Consider the following 16,029-nt stretch of genomic DNA (forward strand, 5'->3'; position numbering starts at 1 on the left):
AGACAATGAGAGAGAAAAATTGAACAGTGCAAGGATAGAGGACATCAAAATCAGATAGAAAACACTTCCAAAAAAGGGCTACCGCCTTCTTCCTCTGCAACTTCCAAAGTCAGCCCCTGGCGATTTCTTCCTGCAGCACCACCTCTTTTGGCAGCCTCCCTCGGCCTCCTCATGCAACTTGTAGCGCCCCCTTCCTCATCTTTGGATATGGCAGCCCTTCCACCCCTTGACTGGCAGCCCCTTGAGGTCCCCGACCATGCTACTCCCTCTCTCACCTCGTGTGACCCCCGGCCACCTCTTCTCCCACTTGCAACGCTGCCCTCCAGTGCTCAGGCCCCCCACCACTGCTGTACCCGGTTGGCGAGACCCCTCAGCCCCTGGCGGCCCTTCACTGTCCAACCCCGCCCCTCAAGGCACCTTCTACGGCCTCTTCATGCCCTGGCGGCCACCCACGCCCCTGTCTAGCCTTAACTGGCGGCCTCTTCAGGCCCCCTTGACCTGTAATGCAGCCACCCCGTGGCTCCTCTTTGTGCAGCCACCACCACACAGACTCTCGGCCCTCCTTGCCAACTCTCCTCCTCCCGTGACTGGCGGCCCCTTGTCTTTGTAGCCGGCCCTCGAGCGGCCCTCTGTCTGCAAACCTCTCCATTCTCATGCGCCCCCCAAGTGGCCCTTCTCACCCCCTTGTTGGCTCGTGCTCCCCGCATGCAGGCTCCAAGTGGCCACGCTCCTTCTGCAATCGATCCCTCTACCACCCACATGGCGTTTTTTTCCCTCTCACGCTGCTCGTCCACTGCTGCAACTCGCCATCTTTTTTATTAATAGCTTTTAAAGGCTTTTGGGCTTGACCCCCTTTCACATGCCAAACATAGCCACCTTCGGTCGTGCTACGAGAGTGAATGCACATACCAGAGTATACCAACTGAAAGCAACCACATTGCTTGTTGACGAACATCAAGCATTTAGTACCTAGCATAAAAAGAATCCCTCGATTGTCGTGCTTCGATTAGAGGTTCCCAACACGCCCATCACAATTGTTTGTTCCTTGGAGCTTGATGCGATATCCAGCGGATGAATGGCAAAGCACCTTCACCGGAGCACCACCTTTAAGCTTCCTGACTCATATAGCTCAAAACCCACGACTTTACCTGCAAAGGACCGCACTTGGCATGCAGACCACTGTGAGGCCGGCTCCAAAATGTAGTTGAGACCTGCCCAAGCCCGATGTCATCAATCTATCGGTTGCCATGCATCTGTTGCTGCTGGCTTCTCCCTGTGTCGACCAAAACTGGCTGCACCAACGTCTCCAAAAACTTGGAGAATGATTGACCCTCTTGCATGGTAGTGTTTACCAATTTCTTGATCAAGGAAACTTAGGGTAGACGAGGTCAGTGTGCTCATAGTTCTTCTTGAAGAAATTCCAAATGGCGCTAGCAGTAGTGAGATTTTTCACCATTTGGACTTGCCGATCTTGTCAATGGAGAATGAGCTCCATCTTGGCACTATTGTGTCTACTTTGCCAATTATTATAGGTGTCGATGAAGTATGTTGAATCTTTGTATTCGGGGTCTTCGGGGTGGTCAAGTTGCTCTTCGACTCCTGACGTGACGTCCCAAAGTTGCAGCTACGTGATGTAGAGTTCCATCCGAATCTTCCACATTTGGTAGTTGTGTCGTTAAGCTTGTGGATAATGTAGCGGGGCTTGTAGGTGGACGCGGAAGACGAAGAAGCCAACTCAGCCATCTTTCGAGGTTCCAGATTCCTTGAAAAGAATGGAGAGTGAATCTTCAAGTGTGGGCTAGAGAGATGGAATACTCTTAGTGCTAATTAGAAAACCTAATCTTAAGTTCTATTACTCTAATACCATGTGAGAACTTAGAAATTAACTTAAATGTGATTAATATCACTGTTTTTTAATATGTTAATGTCAAGACATAAGAGAGTGCAAGATAGAAATAGAGCAATGACAATAGATTGCACTTGAATGGAGAAAGGAACACCTTGTTACAAATGAGGGCAGCTAATGGGATCTATATACAAGTTGAGGGAGTGAGGATTACCCATCACATGTGAATTATAGGTTGGTGGGAATAGATATATGTTGAGACTTACATAGGTGGAAGGGGTCCATGTGGGAATTAGGTGTAAGGAGTTTGGGAATAGGGGTAGGTGGAAAGAAGTCCACACTTAATAAAATAATAAGTTACTTTTATAGGACAGAGGCTCAATGCCAATTAGAGAGTCAAATGTGGTTGATGTGATTGCTGCAGCAGAACAGACAGGTTCAGCATCACGTCCAAGGGTGTGCTTGTGGGTCTGGTAAGAGGGGCCCAAACACTCTTCGTCAATTGCAAGAGCATAAAATCTTTCGAACAGGGTGAGGATTATCTCAGGAGAATGATGCACAGTGGTTGCAAGTGGGCATTCGGCCCAGACCACTTGAGAATTACAATCAAAATGAGCCACATCACAAGCTTGCTCATGGAGATGCTTTTCAGCACCGCAAAGAGCATGGCTAGAGGAAGTATCGTCATTTCCACCAGAGGGAAATAATTACAAGGCTGCAAGTTTAGCGTTAATGCGATTGTTGAAGCCTTGTGCAATATCTTTGATAGATGTAGTCTGCAGGTCTCAGACACGTACCCGACGATTGATACCATGTGGGAGTGAAAGGCGAGGAGGCCTCCCACTATCAGAGGCACAGAGATTGTGCATTATATGAGAGATCCCGTTAGTGTGTGTGTGTGTTACACAGAGAAGGATAAGAGAGAAGGTAGAGAGAGAGAGAGAGAGACAATCCATGCAGATAGGTGGTTAGGTGTTATTGGATTGCGATGATATGTGTGGATACATAGGGTAGTTAAATAGGATGATGATGAGTGATCTGAATGGATGCTTGTACCCTTTGGGTTCTCAAGGCATGATAGCTGGCATATTTTTATTTTATTCCAACAGTATCTAGCACCAAACGAGGGTTAAATCCTCTTGTCTTGATCCTCGACAGTCAACATGTAACGCACCCTCGTCACGTATTATGAGCGCCAGTATTGTGGAAAAATGTGTCTTAGCTCAATATGGTGTCATTTCCCATTTTAAAACTGTCGGTTGGGAAAAGGGAAAAATCCCCCCTAAAATAGAAAAATCTCCCCTAAACCCATTTTTTCAAATCTCCTCTTAGCTGTGTTGAGCTATATATTGTATCTCTATATATAGTTCAACATTAGAGAATTCAAGGAAAGGAATTTTGTATGTTTGAGAAAATGATTTTTTCCTATCATTGATGAGCGTGTTCTCACACAAGCCGTGCAATGTGTTGGTGACTAGAGAGTTTTTTGGCTGCTTCTATGAAATGAAGTTCTTGCCAGTGTTTGCAAAAAACATTTTTAGCAGCCAATGGGAAAAAGCATTGGTAATCTCCCGGTTAGTGATGGTTTTAGTGCATTTACCAGTTTTTACACCAAAATCCTAGTCAATTTCCATCAAGTTGATCCTCCTTCCTAGCCATGAATTTTCAGTTGTCGTTTAAAACAACATTAAAGGTCAATTTTTTGTGAAGGCTGGCTTTTGCAAGCTAACTCTATTAAAAACAACAGAGTTAGTTGGAACAAGGATTCGTTTAGCGAGAAAACATCAGTATATTTTTCCATGTTCAATTTATTCAAGGTCAAGGAAAGAATGTAGCTCCCGTCTGCTTTACCTTAGCCATTCACACATGTGAATGTCCTCTATGTTGAATCTAAATCCCACATTAGGTGCTGTAATGTATAGAGCACTGAACGAGGTGTGTTCGTTCCACTTCTCCCATCGTCGTTATCAATACGACAATACAAAACAAGGATGCATTTAAATACCATCCTTATAATATGTCTTCTCTGCAACCACTCCATTCCAAGCACTTGTTAGAGGGATCGCATCTAGCTAGGGGAGGCTGTGCTAGCCAGGAAGGCTCATTCTTGAAGAGATACCATAGTCCTTTGAAACTTTTGATTTACCCTTTCTAATCATATATTTTAGGGTAATTTAGAAGGGCGACTTGTAGATTTTATTTATCTCGTGCTTATTTTGAAGGGGTACCATTTTGTCTTACTATTCTCTTTTTTCTTTGGAGTGCAATGATTCAATATTGTTCTTTTGAAAGGGCAAGGGAACTGGAACATGCTCATCACCACCTAGCCATGCCCTATATAGGCCCTTGGCCGTGCCTGGTCCTACCATTGTCATGACATTACTCCCCCCTTGGAGAAGCGTTTTCATCCTTGAAAACACAAGTGATGGATCTTCATAAGAACACTAATGTTTTCTACCGTGACATCCCTCATAGATCCAATGGTTCATTTGAGCAGAACCCGGTTCAGTAAGAGGTTCAATGAAACCAAGAGTAACATCTTGATTTGCTACATTCTTGTCCGTTTGAAACCATCTGATGGTACCGGTTCTTATCCAAACATAGTGTGTAGACTCCATTTAGAACGCTCATGAGCATGGTGAACGAGTTTATCACAGCAAAGATGTACCAAAAATAGTACCTCTTGTCACTTTCCATGAAAGTAACTTGCTGACATAGCTCATCAGCCAAGTTTAAGCCCTTCACTTGTTCCCAACCCCACCCTAACGAGTGTTCAAGGTTGAGAACCTGACTTATACATGAAGAGACTAAACCTAGTCGCAAACATGCGTTAACTAAGAGTAAGTAAACTCCAAGAAGAGCAATAAATGCTTATTAATTGGAGTGCTTGGTCCTAATGTACTCACTTTGCATATCCTTTAGCCCAAGATTACACTTTGTAATCTGCTTATCCCCTTGGATAACTGAGAGTACGGAGGTTTTTTCCCCATGATTTACAGACAGTCTTCCCAGATGACTGGTAAATGGGAATCACATTATCGTGTAACATTGTTAAGGAATCAACAATGTCCGGAGTAACCATCGTGGTTAACTAGAAAAATCCACAAACTCCCAAACCGAGCCATGACCTCTATTGGTGATTAGTAGACCCAAAAGTAATCTCATAGAGATACTGCACATAGAGTGCAAAATGCTTCATAAGCAACAACTTGAGGAATATGCATGCCGTTCCAAATCAGCCTTTGCTAAACACTAGGACCCATAACACCTACTGTGCATGAATTTAGCAAAAAACAGATCCGAACCTGTATATCCATGATCATCCTTGCCATTACTTATGGCGAATGTGATGTGCGTAGCACACAGTAAGGAGGAATGTAAAAAGGTAATCATTTTCAAGCCTTGTTGAAATGTTTGAACCATAATAGAAGATGAAACATTAATCACTTCTAATGACAACAATGAAACTTTTTCATTAACCACTCAGAGCCTTGCTATATGTATAAACAACCATCTATAATGTTGTTTAGTAATACTTGTAGAGCTGAACAAGTCATTCTAAGTATCCGACAATTTCTAGCCACTGAAATTGCTCCTGATATGTTGTGCTAAAAATGGTCTAGAAAACAGATTTGACCAGCACCTAGGGACTTTGTCGTGACACATATTTGAAATAGCGGACGCCAGTGTTAGTCCCAGAGACTCATGTTTGCCACACATGGAATATGTCTCAACTAAGGATGTCTGAAAAAAGAACATCCTTCAAGTACAAGATGTACTTGTGTGTGGAGGTAACTCTAAACACTCTGTGATAAGAGTGAGAGGGACCCTCATTCATTGCTCCACAATGGCTAAACCAAACTCCTTGAGTCCCTAGACCATGTTGTATCCCATGTGACAACATGTGCCAAATTGAATCCGACAAGTGGATTCATAACAACATAATGTACATTGGACACTACGGCCCAAAATATTTGTTTTGACATGCCCTTGGCATGCTGGGGATGGAACCGAAAATTCAGTTACTCATATTCAAATGCACAGGAGTGTGTCTCCCACGTGTGAAAAAATGAAGCAACATTGTACTGGAAACCCTGGGTGTTGCCTTCGCAATCCAAACCCATTGGGTAGAATCCAAACCCTGGGTTTTGCCTTCGCAATCCAAACCCCTTGGTAAGACCCTTTGTAGAAACTGCTAAACTAGCAGGTAATGGTAACCAACATAGTTAACCGTATACAGAATGATTGGAATCAACTTGAAAAGTTGAATTTGTCCGCTACCCCATGGTAGAGTACTGGCTTCTTTCCTTGAAAGTAGAACTGGGATAGATCAAACTATGATCCTCAATGCCTATGGGAGATGTAGCAATCATCCGCTGGGTCTTACCCTAAAAAAGTATGTCCATAGACAATCCATAGTGCTATATAGGAAGCCGGAGATTCACACAAGTGAAATGCCTAGCTCTTATGGACAGCCATGCTGTGTCAACCTATTGCTGCATCTATACTCCCTGGTAGAGATCTGTTGATGGGAGTTTAAGGTTATCAAAAACTCAATTCGAGCATCGCACTGAAAACATTTAGTGCAAAATGACGCACTAAACATCCGTAATGACAAGACACTTGCTTGTCAATTAACATCAATGTGTACTCCACTGGGTAGAGCTGTTCGATCTTGAGAACAATCATCCAAGGAACACCAACAATTGGGTCTTACCCTAGATTTAACAATGGCTCTTAGACAGCGTGTGTGGCTCATAGACCTAATGGCAATTAGTGTTCAATCGTTCAACCGATGAAGACTAATGTGGATGGCATCTTTCCCAATTTCTAGTTGAGGGTTAGAGCACCTTGGCTCAGAAGGACTCACCAGCAAAACATGTAGCAAAAGCTTCTTAGAAAGTGTGCATTATTCTTTGAGAGAAATAAGAGAGAGAGAGAGAGAGAGAGAGAGAGAGAGAGAGAGAGAGAGAGAGAGAGAGAGAGAGAGAGAGAGAGAGAGAGAGAGAGAGAGAGAGAGAGAGAGAGAGAGCATGCAACACCATGCAAGGTTCCCCCTTTCTCCATGGCCCCTCTCGTCCCTAATCTCTGATACCCGTGAAAGGGCAAGGGAACTGGAACATGCTCATCACCACCCAGTCATGCCCTGTATAGGCCCTTGGACTTCTAAATATAGGGACCCCCTTGATTGAATGTCCGTCCCGGCCCTTGGCCGTGCCTGGTCCTACCACTGTCCTGACATATTCATTCACTGGTATGGAGAACCACCATTGATTTACATCATTGAAAGTGCACCGTTTTTTCCTGCACATGTCATTTTCTATGTTTACCTTTTGACACACGCACATACACACACATGGGTTTCGCTCGTTTTTTTGTTTTCTTGGTAAAGTTTGCTCGGTTTATGGTTATAAGACTCCCCAGAAAGCGGCCATTCGCCCATGTGCAGTCATAGAAAAGTATGCTTGAAACTCATCCACCAGCCATTGAATTCGGCCACCAGCCAAAGACTTCCAACCACCGACCACTCGCCATTGACTACTGGACACCAGCCAATCGACCGGCCGTTTTTCAGACACTATTATGCCGCTGTCCGACCATAATATTTTAACAAAATGAAATATTTTGATAGGCATGAATTTTTGGTTTTTCAAAGACTGATTTTTATTATGCACGATGGCTTCCTCTCATAACAGGGGCCTTACAAATGTGTATTTTTGAGATTAATAGTTACAAGGGGTGAATCAGGCTCCAAGCAAAACTAAATCTTACCTAGCGCATATAAAAAATGTGTGATTGTCCTTGAGAGAGTTCAAACAAAAGTACCAAACTGGCACACTTCATGTACCTAACATTACAAAGAACTTGGTTTCTGTTGTCCATAAGTTTTAGCAATTTTGGCAGGACACACTCAGTTCTAATTATCTATATGTAGAGAAATACAAGAAGAATGGATGGCTGCTAGAAAAAGGAAAGAAGGTGGGAGAAATACAAGGAGAATGGATGGTTGATAGGAAAGGAAAGAAGGTGAACAACATATTCACTCTTGATGTAGATCGGTGTCATGTTTTCATAATCTCCAAGAGTTATTGCAAGCAGTGATATTTGGCATAAGAATGCTGGGCTTGTGAATGTGCACAAGTGGAATGAGCTGATATCTTTAGGTAGCTATTCTAGTGTGGGAGTTTAGAGCTTAGTTGTGAGTTCGAAGAATTTAGATGGTGCATATCAAATCAGACAACTGGAATCAAAGTACTCAACTGGAACAGAGAACTAAACTAAGATAGAAATTTGAACTGGAAAGACTAAAGACTGGAACACTGGAACTGATAATGTATATTCAGGCCAGTATGTATAATACAAAAGTACAAGATAAGCATTAAAGTACAAATGGCTCCAAGCCCAAAATGTTCCTAATATTAATACAAAAAATTTAGAGATAGTTACAAAAGGCTACCAACAGTACATGACAACCAACCCGCAACAAACCAACCAACCCCGTAGAATGTGTAATGGGTCCTATTTATAGGATTTTGTAGACCTACTACAATAACTACTGTAGTTATTTCCCGTTGGATACTTTTGGAAGTTATTGTTGGTGATTCCTAGCAAACTATTTCCGTCTGCTACATCTACATCCTTCCCTTCTTTCTTGAATTTTGGTATGAACCAAAATTTATCATCAACGAGCCAAAAGGAGTCTTCTACCTTCAAAAGTCTAGGGTCATTCTTGATGTGTGTATCTAGAAAATTCACCTCTGGATTTTGATATCAAGAAGTGGACTACCCAGTATCCCTCCACTGACCCCGCTTCCTCTTGCCTTTCCTCTTTGGTGTCTCAAAAATACCAATACTCGCATTTTCCTTTTGGATGAGTCTGTAAATAGCCTCTTGTTCAAGGTGATCCTTCCTTGGTGTAGTCCTCTCCATAGGGTGGGAGAGGGTTGTATGTTTTGGTGTCAGGGTCATACAAGGTTTTTTTGCCTTTAGTGAGATGGGCTCTGGCCAGCTTATGACAATGCGAGGCAGTGTGTATCCATCCTTCTGAGAGAGGCTGAGTAGTCTTCACTCTGGCTTCAAAAACAAATTCAGCCATCTCTCTGTATTGTGGGCCTAAGGATTCCTTAGCAGTGATGTGTTTTTCTAGAATTTTGAAAGATTCCATTGTTAATTGAAGGAGTTGATTTGTGATCTTTGTCAGTCTTCAAAGCCGGACCCGCCATTGACCCATGCAAAGCTTGAAGTACTGGATGGTAGCTTGTAAATCAGGTACAATGTATTTCTAACGTATTGTCTCTACTACTAATTTCCAAGCTCTCCATTCAACATTGGGTCTTTCATATCAATCACGGATCTCATTTGTAATTGTGATGACCCGATTCTCTTGCTGCATCATCTTCCTAGTAATCCTTACAATTTGGAAGGCATGTCGAAGAACAGTTGCTTGAGATCTGAGTGTGGTGTTCTTTGCTAGTGGTAGCCTAATCCTCAATCATACCTTGCACTCAATGGTCTAAGATTCCCTTTGCACTCTGCATTTGAACTAGAAGTTGTTTGAGCCGATTTTTTGATCTCTTTCGTACATTTGTATGTATGCCAGCTTCCTAACAGTAGATCAAGTTCCAGACCCAAATATTTCAAATCAACTGTTGAATTACTTTGCAAAAATGGATTAATAGCCTTATCATCTATTGTCAGTGTCCATTCAAGGACTCTGTCTAGCAATTGAATACTACTAGGATGAGGGAGTAACTGACAAACTTCTTGATCATGGAAACTGGATGATTTCCAGTTCCGTATCATCTACCTAGCCCCAACATAGAGCATCTGGAAGCATTCTAAATTAGAGAAAATAGTTTTGTATTAGAAACCTTCTTGTGATGGGCGTTGGTTGAGCCTTAATCCTTTTTTGAGTGTAATCAGCTATAGAGAATGCTGATCAGTGGTATCAGACTCTTTATCTTTGCTGGTTGGTGTTGTTTGATGATGTAGTTTCTGTTGGTCCCCCGGTAGTGTTTTTCAGGGTTTCATGAGTATGTTGCTAGACACAAGTCTAATTCTGGTCTTCAGCAACACCAGTATTTCCTTTATCAGTGCCATTGTCCCTAGTCGGAGCCGACCCTCCAGCTCCCAAGCTTAATGGTGGGGAAGAGGGAGTATCATCATCATGGTCATCAGGTTTATCTGGATTGTTATCTAGGTTTTCCCTTGTATCTTCCTTCTCCTCCTCTTTGTTAGAATCTTCTTTAGGATTATTCTGAGTATTGATATAATCAATTATGGCCTAGTTCACCAGTGTTGTGTTGTAATCATTTACTTTGTCCTACAAATTGCTTTGAATGGAGTCAATCACTGCTTAAAGATCTTTACGATTTTGTGTAGCACGACCCTCAGGATTGATTATATCAGCAATATTTTAGTAAATATACTTCTCTAGTACAGATTGCTTAAACAACATGGTGTGTGCTTTGAATAGCTCTGTATAAGCGGATTGCTTCATGCTTAGCAGGTTTTGAAATTTGTCAGCATCAGTTTGGGATTTTTCCTTTGCTTCAAAAATCAGATGTTTTTTAGATTACAACCTAAGAAGCTTAGTCTCCAAAGTACTCATGGTCCGAGTTGTCTAGGCTTCTTTAATTTGATGGCGAAGACCTTGGTAAACAAGTTTCCTTTGAGCTTGTCGAGTCTCAGATTTAGCTATGTCCAGTTCTGCTTTGAGGTTTTCTAATTCAGTGTTGGACATTGATGCTTCCATCATTTGTCTCAGGGAGTGTACAATAGTATTCTAGGATGTCTGAATAGTAGAAGGGAATCCATTCGTAATAGTGGCTATGTCCAAATTATCTGGCTCATAAACCAACACAAGAGTTGGTTATGGAAGGGTTTCTCTATTTGGTTTCCGCAGTACCATCCTACCCTTCAAAAGATTTTCCTATAGAATTTGGAGCAGGTCACACTTTACTACTAGTAAATTTGACTCACTGCTTTGCCGACTTAAAGGAATGGTATATACTTTATCCTTTCCTTTGTCAGTCTTCTCTACAGGCACTGAATTCTCAGTAGACTGGGTTTTAGGAGGTACAGTGGAAGATGTTGGTTCACCAAATCTTTTGTGCAAATCCTTCAGTACCTCAGAGCTTTTAGCCAAATTGGTCCTAGGTTTTGTAGGGATACTGGCCTTAGTAGCTTCACCAGTTATTTTTTGACCCATAGCAATCAATTTCTGGCCTAGATGTGTATCTTGGTCTGGTTCTTCCTCATCAAAAGATACTGCAACCTTTTTAGGTGGTGCACTAAGTGATGTTGTCAAGGCTTGTTTGGATTTTTGATGAGGATCTAGACCTTGAGCCTAGTAGAGAAATTGCTAAACACACCAAGCTTTGAGCAGATTTTGTGATTTTAGCTTGGTAGTTTGCTGCAACACAATGGTAGCCAAAAATTGATTGCGATTGATAGGAACATGAGGGTTCAGTATCTTTGCCAGTAGCATGGCAAAGAGCTTTTCAAGGACGACCGATGGCTTCAACAGTAAAGAGATATACTAAAGGGAATTTCAATGCTACTACTAGAACCCCTTGGCCACTGGCTTTTCTCTTCTTTCTATCATGCTCATCTACCTTCAGTATCATACCGACCTGCTCCGATATAGCTGGACAGTTTCCTCTCATGAGGTAGTAAAAAATAATAAGAGATTTCACCAACTGTGACTTGCAATTGGAAACCACTGATTGTAGCAGTACCATGGTCAAAATCAAATGTATCTAGCACCTACTTAATGATTTTTGTGTCAAAATTGAGTTTTGTGGCCTCAACCACTACCTGCAAATCCCAAAGTTGTAGAGCTTTATTGCTTGGTCCGTGAATACATATTTGTGAGTCTTGTTGTACTGACTGGAAGAAAGACCTTCTATGATAGTACTAATCGTTGTTCTAGCTTCATCCATTTACTCTTGCATCCTTCTGACATCTTTTGTCTTCCCATACACTGTCTCTGCATAGAACTTGGTGGAGAGGAAGAAGAATCACTTGTATTCTCCAAGTCGTAGCATGGTGTGTCAAGTAAATTAGGATGAGGTGTTGCACAAGACAATGGTGAGGTTGCAAGTAGTATTGTGGGAGTCTTAGATCTTGGCAATGGTGAATGGGCAACAACAAAAAGTTGTTGTGCAAGAGACTTGTGCGTGCAAATGCTTACACGTTTCATTGTTATACGGGTCCGTGCCATAAAAGCTCAACTACTTTTCGTTTCTTTGTTTATCTGCACCGGATTTGACGTGGCACACATGCATTGGTAACTTTTGCCATATTTTTTTGACATAATCCCCTTAATCATTTGATCACTAATTCCCTTTGTATCGTGTCATATATCTGGGGACTTGCTGTGCACTGTGTGTGAGCCACTAAGGCTACAAACACGCAACCCATGAGTGGGGAATCTTGAGAATGCGAACGATGTATCACTCGCCTCTCTCTTTCTTTCATCGCAGGAATTTGGTATTGCCATGAAGAGAGAGATCATTGACAACCACCTCGCTACCCCCCCCTCCCCCCCCCCCCCCCCCCCCCCCCCCCCCCCCCCCAACAACACACACACACACACACACACTTGTGAGCACGCAATGGAGAAGGAGATAGAGATAAGGCAAGAGCACTCTCTTTAGCATGCACCTCTCAAAATGAGGGATTTAGGTCACAATGACCCTTTTACATGGGTTTGGCCCATTCACACATAGGTGTCCATACTGGCCAATCAAAGTAAAAATTATTGTCAATTGAGATATGTGGTGGGCCTCTTCAACAATCACCCAATCACCTATAGAACCAACAAGCCCGGTCCCTAACTCAAAACGATGTGATATCCGTGGAGGCCGACATCCAAACTCATATTCTCTCGGTGCTGACTCCACTGCATGACCCATAAAAACATCATTACACGGGTCTTTGTCATCGGTTAACATGCCCCCCTTCCTAGTGTAGATTTTGTCCTCAGAAGCTTGTGAGGTGAAGCTCATTTATCGAGGTGGTAGAGCATCTGGGACATATTGTCTGCACAATAAATTCTTTGTGTTTTGGGTGTGTACCCCCTTCCCCCTTTCCATGTTTTGGTGCCCCCACGGAGGAGCAGGCTGATTGCTCCATGGTCAATTGTCTGTGATCAAATATGTGGTAGAGTTAAATGGTGATGAAGATGCAAACGAATAGTTGGTAGACTTTGAGCTACTTATGCTATCATTGCACATGTGGAGTGATGAAGAAAATCTAGAGACAGTGCTTCTATCGCTGCGAGGTAAAGTAAAGGCCTGGTGCGCTGGTTTAGAAGCTGCAATAAGCAAGATTGGGCTTTTTTTTAAGAGCAGTTTCTCTACAAGTTTTGCAAGGTGGTGTGGGCTTTTGAAGCAGATACAAAGATTAAAGAGTTGTGACAAGAAGTAAGTGGAGATTTTGATGCTTTCGTGGATACGTTTGAAGCATATTGGACAGATCTGGTGGCTTTCACCCAAGTGGCCAATGCAGAATTCTTCAAGTGAGAGAAGTTTTGGCTTGTATACATCCATATGTTCGAGAGAAGGTTGGCTATGAATATCCGAGAACCTATGCCAAGGCTATTAGAGTTTCCAAGGTGAAGAGTAGGAAAGTGAGAAAGAAAGCTGCATATTGTGTGCCAATTGAAACAACAGTGTGTTATGTGGGTCCGTCAAGGATGGTGCCAGTGATGCGAAGTGTGGAGTTTGTTAGGGTAAGGCCAATGAATGACTATCCTCCGTGGGAATTACCTGTTGGTGAAGCATCTACGCCAGTTTTGGAGGAGCTCATCAATGAGGATGAGCCTTTTGTTGAAGATAGCCTATGTGTAGAGGAGTTAGCAAATGGCAAGTGTCAAGTGCATCTTGAAGAGGTGGAGCGTATTCTTGTGGAGTACTTGTACAAAAGGGCAACAGATTTGTGGCCAAGTTGTAGGTACCGAGAGCTTGGGGTTGGATGATGAAAGCGGGAATGATGATGGTCCAGCTTTTGTGGAGCAGCTAGAGGATGATGATGCTGATGTCAAATTGACCTATGGTGAATATGATGAGGCTACAAGCTTGAGTTTTTGGGAAACAATCGAGGAGGATAGATATACAAGCTAGGAGACAGAATTAGAAGAGACGATGATCATAAAGGTAAATTTACCTTGCTATATGCATGAAGATGTGGTGGTTGACACTATGAATGAAGAGTAGGGAAGAGTGTCGGAGCTTGGGAATGAAGACATGCAGGTGAGGATGTTGTGCCGAACCATGTTGATGACGATGCTCATCAAGGTAGTTGTGGAAGGTTCTTTGATAGTATAGCAGGTACAAGGGTTTCCCAAGAGGAAGAGAGTTGTTGTGGCTAAGGAAGAAGAGCAGGTTGAAGAAGATGGCAGGCAAGAGGTATTGGATTCTCATCAAAGGGAAGAGCAGTTGCAATTGCATATGTATTGCACAAGAGGTGCCCTGGATATAGGTTCCTTTGGTCATGAATGCATGGAAAATGAAGCTGACGTGGGATTTGATGACCCAATGGGTGAAATGGAGAAAGGATCACACGTACTTGTTGAGAAGTCTTTAGCCAGGTTGTAGGTTGGAGTTGGCTTTGTGCTTTGTCCACTGCTAGATGAGAAAAAACTTGAAAAGCAGCTACAGGTGGTTGATCTACAAGAGGTAGTGGTAGACCCCTTTGAGTTGGATGGTACGAAAGTGCATGAGGATGCTAGAATTGAGTGCATGGTAGGTGAAGAGGAGAGCAGGGAGCCAAAGATGGAGCTTCTAGTGTTACAAGTGTGCTCCATGACAGGCGATGGAGATTCCTAGGTTGGGGCCAAACTTTTAAAGGAGGTTTGTGTATGGTGGTTGAAGGGGATGCTAATAAATGCAGCTATGCAGAGGGCTGTTGAGAAGGTACATAATTTTCTTGAGAAGGATATCACTTTATATGGTTGGGAGGGAGGGCATTGTATGTTCCATGTCAGTGATGGCATGTCAAATTGGAGTGGTTATATGTTTGGTGATTCTTTGTTTGAAGTATGTAGTTTACCAATGGATAGAGGGGAGTAGTGGAAGCATGCCAAGGGAATCTTGTGTGGATAGTTGGCTAGATGCACGGGTATGGAACTATGGTAAGGTGTTGCATGTGGATGGAAGTTATCAGAGTCAGGTGTTTGACCCATGTGGATGATGGCAGGTAAAGCACGGGGTTGGGCAACTCGCTTGAGCAGGAGTGGTAGGTGAAAGGAAAAAGGTTTTTGTACATATGGTTGTGGTTTTGGAGAGCTTTTGGTTGCCAGTTTAATGTTGCAATTTTTATGTGCAATAAACAGATGTTTGGTTGAACATATATGTTCAACTAGGGGGTGGGAAATGATGGTGCAAGCAAAGTTTATCCGAGCCAAGAAGGGTGACAAGCAATGCTATGGATGCCAGCAAGTGCATGGCAGTGAGCTAAAGCAGGTGGGAAAGTCCTTGGAAAGCAAGGTGGAACTGAGGTGTATGCTTGATTGGGTGTTTTAGGCCAAGGATACTCCATGATGGTCTATATAGGATGGAAGGTCCAAAGGTGTGAAATACTCATTTTTTTCTCAAAGATGTAGAGCTTGAGATGTTGAGTCAGCTGGTCCAGACGACTTGTCAAACAGAGCCCCAATCTGAAAGATATCAAAGTTCTAATTTAGAATCATTTGCAGATCCTTGACGGGTAGAGCAAATGGGTTCAAATGGTTAGAGTTGATGTCAGCATATAGGCATGTGAAGCTCAAGTTGTGGAGGATGTGGTCTTTTTGGATTGCCGATTAGAGTCCAGATGGGAAAGTTATGGCCATGTGAAAAGTTGCAAGGGGGTAGTTATGTGCCCGCTTGGTCGTATCAGAGAACGTTCCATCTGGAAGTTTTGCAGCCTTGCCAAGGTTCCCAGGGGTGGTACATTGCATGTGGATTTGATGGAAAGTGACAGGTCGTATCGGAATCCAGATGTGCAAGTTATGGGCCAATGAACATTTTGTCGGGGGCCAATTTTGGCATGGTTTGACCGTCCCACCGGGTGCACCATCTAGAGGTTTCTTATCCTTGCTAGGGTTCTGGGAGCAAGTGTGCACTATGTGGAGCCAACCGAAAGTGATGGTGCAAAGATTGGATTTAAGTTTGCGGACTTGGAATAGTCAAAGTGTG

Source organism: Adiantum capillus-veneris, chromosome 21 (assembly GCF_014529385.1).
Source record: "Adiantum capillus-veneris isolate H3 chromosome 21, ASM1452938v2, whole genome shotgun sequence".
Lineage (NCBI taxonomy): Eukaryota > Viridiplantae > Streptophyta > Polypodiopsida > Polypodiales > Pteridaceae > Adiantum > Adiantum capillus-veneris.